This window comes from Geotrypetes seraphini, chromosome 3 (assembly GCF_902459505.1).
Source record: "Geotrypetes seraphini chromosome 3, aGeoSer1.1, whole genome shotgun sequence".
NCBI classification, from domain to species: domain Eukaryota; kingdom Metazoa; phylum Chordata; class Amphibia; order Gymnophiona; family Dermophiidae; genus Geotrypetes; species Geotrypetes seraphini.
Window position 1 is genome coordinate 359,093,201 of NC_047086.1, and position 6,000 is coordinate 359,099,200.

Below are 6,000 nucleotides of genomic sequence, written 5' to 3' on the forward strand. Positions count from 1 at the left end.
AAACAGGATGTCATGGATACCGTTAAGGGGAACGGTTAATCAGCGGGCTGGGTTGGAGGGTAGAGGAGTAGGGTTAAATACTTTGATAGTTTTTCACTTTCTAAATGTTGCACTGCTTTCAGATGTGTACAGCTGAAATTATCAGAAGCAATTAAGGAAAGATTTATAAACTATAGTTTATAAATCTTTCCTTAATTGCTTCTGATCATTTCAGATAATCCACATTTTGGATTTGTAGGTATTTACCTCATGCAAAGCTGTCATTTCTTTAATAAGACATTAACTATTTTTTTCTGCGGCCCTCCAAGTACCTGCAAATCCAAAATGTGGCTCTGCAAAGGGTTTGAATTTGAGACCACTGGTCTATACAAAAATAAATGTGAATCTATGAAATCAACCCCCTACACATTTACTAAAGTAATTATGTTTGGCATCAGTTAAGCTACACGCTGGCGCTTGTGGAATATACTGTGATACAAAAGGACAATCAAATAATTGCTGCATGAAAAAATTATCAATTGTTTGTGTGTTTAAACAGCCATACTCTTAGGGCTCCTTTTACTAAGGTGAGCTAGCGGTTTTAGCGCGCGCTACAATACCGCACACGCTAAACGCTAATGCCTCCATAGAGCTTGCGTTAGTATTTTTCGTTTAGCATGTGGTTAGCGCGCGCTAAAAACGCTAGCGCACCTTAGTAAAAGGAGCCCCTAATGGAAATTATACTTTGTACCAACAGCGCGCATTGAAAAGCGCTGTAATACTAATGGACAGCCAACTGTTAGAAAATGCTGCCAAAATTTTGTTTAAATTATTCAAAAATGGTGCTGTAAAACCTAAGAGAAACAAAGCAGTTGTGGGAGCATTCACAACCTGTTGATAAAAAAAATTAAATAACTGCTGAAAAATTATGGATGAAACCGACATTGCAAAGAATGCTTTAAACACTTACTAATTGCTTGGATCCTAAGCGCTGCTTCCCAAAGCGCTGATGTCACCAGCTAATAGCTACATTAAAAAAAAAGCCACCCATGCACATTTTTTATACATTTCCTAGAAGCTGAAAACAGCTGTGAATGTTGCTCTACGCTGATGTAAAGTGGCTGATTAGAATGAAACAAATTTACTATTTGTGTTTATACCAGGCAAACATGCAGGGAAATTGTTATAAAACACTGTTGGGGGGCGGAGCCTAACCAAGATGGCGTCCTGAAAGACTTCGGCAGAACACCTTCGTGCCTTTTATTCTTTGTCCTAGATGGTGAAAAGGAAATCTAATATCCGGGTTTACCCTTCTGAACCTGTACAATTATCTGGCCCGATGGATTTGTTTGTCGAGCGTGGTCCTGGACTAAAACTGGAAGAGAACAACAACAACTTGATTCTTCTATACACAATTTTTCTTTTATCATCTCCAGGGTCTTTAAGGATAGATTGTCACCATTAATATCAATTTTTTGTAACTTGCAATAGAACCAGTACTAACAGCTACCTTGTTTGTTCAATTTGCATTAGATTCTGATAGAGAATGGTTATTAAAGATGTTTTTTTAAAGTAAAAGATAAATTGTTCATGAGCCAAAAATCAGAATATATCCAGACGTGTCTAGAACAACACAGAAAAATAGGAAGCAGTTCCTATTACTGCGACCTCAAGTCTTAAAACTGGGTGCGTCTTTTGTTTTAATTATTAGAAACAAATTGCTCTGTATTATTTCATATGCTTTCTCCCCTATATTGAGGACTACTTAACAGTATAGGCAAAACAATGCTTCTTTGTATTACTTATTTGGCAAATTTCCTTCATATTATTATTCTGCTGATACTGTTTTATTCTGTATATGATTGTTTTTGATCATGTTAAAATTTGAAACTTAATAAAGAAATAGTAATAATAAAAACAAACACTGTGTTGGATACTGGGATAAAAACGCTCACTAAACATACAGTGTTATCTTAAAAAAAGGACGGAAAGAGAACAAATGTTGATATGTTGCAAAAAGTGAACACTCACGGATAAACAAATAAATGAAAAATGGAATAAAAGGCTTGTCAATGGAAAAGCAAACAGTGTCACTATATATGGTAGACAAAACATCGGATAAATGCACATAGCTCCAAAGAACTGTTAAGACTTAATGGTTTAATAGATTTCAATCTATGGATCCAGCATGCTTCACTTTCTAGCAACTTCTTCCTCCTATTGTCCCCATTAGGGGGGACTGGTTCATGATCAATGGCAAAGCACTTCAGATCATTGAAAAGGTGTTGATGTTACACACAATGTTCCACTAGAGGTTCTGTAGGCCTATTCCTCCTAATATTTGATTTATGTTCCAATATTCTTGTTTTAAAGGGTCTAGATGACATTCCTGCATAAAACGTATTGCAAAGGCAAGTTATAATGTATATAATAAAATTGATCTGCAATTTAAATGATGTTTGATATAATATGTCTTCCCATCAACAGAATTTGTGAACTCCTTAAGCTATACTTCACCTGCACAAATGCTTCAAGACAGGCATTTGAAAAAACCAAAAGGTAGCTTAGAAGTTAGAACTTTTTTATCTTTTAATGGCTCAGCAGGACTTAAAATGTCTTTTAGATTTTTCTCTCTTGAACATGCTATTCTTAAGTTAGTTCCAGCAAACTCCGGATGTGTCTTGACTATTGCCCAATGCTTTTTAATGATATTTGTAATTTGATTCCCTTTAGTATTGAACCTCAAAACACACGTCGTCAAGTCCATTATCGATGCTCTTCTTCTGCCCAAACAGCAGATTGCAGTTGCAATAAAGGGCTCTTTTATAAGCTTTTTTGACTACTCCTAACGGGTAGCCTCTGTTCAAAAATCTATCTTGCAGCTTCTTGTCTTGCTTTTTATAGGCTCATGTAGTAGTGTGGTTATGACGTGACCTGATAAACTGTGAATATGGTGGCAGCTGCTTTACCTTAACAACGCATTGACATCAGTTGGTTTTGTATAAAGATCTGTAACAAACTGGTTGATTTCTTGTGTTATATTCCAATCCAAAAAATTAATCTGGATGTCAGAAACAGACATAGTAAATCTCAGATGTTCATCACAAGAATTCAACCATATGACAAATGATGACAATTGTTCCTGTGAGCCTTTCCATAAAAGAAAAACATCATCTATATATATGTACCTCTTAAAGATACAAGAAAGAAAAGAAGATGAACCTAACCATATCTGTTCAAACTGTATCATATACAGGTTCGCCACAGATGGGGCAAAAGTAGCCCCGATTTGAAATGCCTGAAATCTGCTTATAATAACCACCATGGTATAGGAAAATGTTTTCTTTTATGGTTAGCCTAGCTAGATCCATCAAGAATTCTGTAGGAATCATGTGTGGAGCAGGTCTTCCATCCAACACTTGCCTAATGATGTTCAGTGCACAATCCTGTGGAATTGAGGTATGCAGGGATGCCACATCAAAGGTTGCCATTACAAAAGGGAATGCATCCTCTAGAATCTCTGTTAATAATATAATCAGATGCCCTGAATCCCTGAGGTATGTTTCAGATTTCATCACCTCAAACTTTAAAAATTGGTCCACAAATCGAGATAAAGGTTCCAAAAAGGAATTGCAAGAGGATATGATGGGCCTTCCTGGGGGATGTACCAGATCATTATGCATTTTTGGGTGAGTATATAATACAGGTGTTATAGGGTGGGGGTTGTTCAAAAAGCAATAATCTTTAAAGGTCAAAAACCAAGGTCTAACCCCACTTTGGTCAGCCTCAGAATCTTCTGCTGAATATGTTTTGTTGGATCTAAACTTAACTTCACATATCTAAATTTATCACTTAACTGTCTATTAATTTCTTCATGGTACTGACCATAGTACATAACTACCAGGTTCCACCTTTATCAGCCTTCTTAATAACAATAGAGGAATCTTGCTTTAATGACTTAATAGCCTCACGTTCTCCTCACGTCAAATTATGATAAATTTTTTGAAGATTATCGCTTTTTGAACAACCCCCACCCTATGACACTTGAAGGAAAGTCTAGATTGTATGTGATTGCAAATGCAAGCTTGCCAGTTCGATGTTGGGAAGGATCCACCATGCAGGCTTGAGTGGTCAGTCGGTTCCCGCCAAATTCTTGTGATGGCAAACTTCATGGCTCTCTTTTCCTTTCTGCACCATCCTGAAGAAGAACCAAATGAAATTGTGGAAATGAAAACAATAAATTTCTATGATTAACGTGTACAAGATTTTTGCATAGATGTAGGCCAAGGTTTTAAAGACCTACATTGTTGGCACCTAAGTGCATCAGAGAATTGTGACATCTAAATCCAGCGTTGCCCCTAAACATGCCTACTTTTGCATTTACTAGGCACTGCTAGGCCCTGGTCCCAGACAGCACCTTTTTTAAAATTGTTTTTATTAGTCTTTTAATGACACATTCAATGATTGCACCACTTGAAGCCGATTAAAACAATTAAGTTAGATGTTGGTAGCCATGATTTAGGCATCTAACGGTGTTTAAATTTAAGCAGCACTTATAGAATTTCCCCCTTAATACCCAGGAACAAAAAAATAAAATTTTTGTTACATAGTGCAATGGTTCCCAACCCTGTCCTGGAGGAACACCAGGCCAATTGGGTTTTCAGGCTAGCCCTAATGAATATGCATGAAGCAAATTTGCATGCCTATCACTTCCATCATATGCAAATCTCTCTCATGCATATTCATTAGGGCTAGCCTGAAAACCCGATTGGCCTGGTGTTCCTCCAGGACAGGGTTGGGAACCACTGACATAGTGTATTCAGAGACAGCAAGCATTAACCAGGCTAACTCATGCAGTCGACGCTGAGCTCAGATATTCAATTCAAGCCCGTTTCCGGTGATTGGTGTTGAGTATCCATTCTATTTTTGAAGACTGTAAACTTTGCTGGCCAAGTCACTAAGGTTTTTTTTTTTACTAAGACGCACTAGCCGATGTAGCGCGTGCTAACGCGCCCATTATATTCTATGGACGTGTTAGCATTTAGGAAAACCAAAAAAATTGCAGACAATGTACAAGTTGCAGGCAAAATTTATTGTACCAAAATTAAGATGCAGTAATCTGAAAACCTTTTTACCAACCAAGGGACCCGACATGGTCCGTGTTTCGGAAAGCACACCTTCGTCAAGGGTCCATGGTAAATAAGGTATAAAGTATACCGCAAAGAATAAAGGTAACCATGGACCCCTGAGGAAGGTGTGTTGTCCGAAACACGGACCGTGTCGGGTCCCTTGGGTGGTAAAAAGGTGTTCATATTACTGCATCTTAATTTTGGTACAATAAATTTTGCCTGCATCTTGTACATTGTCTGCAGTTTTTTTGGTTTTCCTGGTTTGGTGATTTTACTGCAGATTTGGTTGGATTTCCTTTTGTTGCGTGTTAGCATTTAGCACATGCTAATATTTAGCGCGCGCTAAATCGGCTAGCACGCCTTAGTAAAAGACCCCCTAAGTTTATAGCGGCCAAAAGATAGACCAGCTATTTAAGTGGCCTTTCCAATGCAAGCAGTGTCTCACTTCCGGTTCACCACACAATTGTTTCCCACGTACTCGCTTTTATAGGACCCCCAGGGACCCCTGAAGAAGACTTTTTGTCGAAACGCAGACTGTGTTGGGTCCTGTATCCCTAGCGGACTAGGTCCTTTAAGGCTCTTATGAGGATGATTTACTTTGATGTGGATGGAATTATTTTATGTGGATGATTTCGGTGTACCTTTGGAACTTTGATACTTTCAAATAAAGTCCATTTGGGAACATCGTCACTCCAGAGTTTTTTTGGTTTTCTCTGGATTTTCTCTTTGTGGATATTTTGGGGTCATTCCTTTTGTTTTTTTCTTGTACATTGTCTGCAGTTTTTTTTGTTTTCCTGGTTTGGTGATTTTACTGCAGATTTGGTTGGATTTCCTTTTGTTGCGTGTTAAGCATTTAGCACATGCTAATATTTAGCGCGCGCTAAATCGGCTA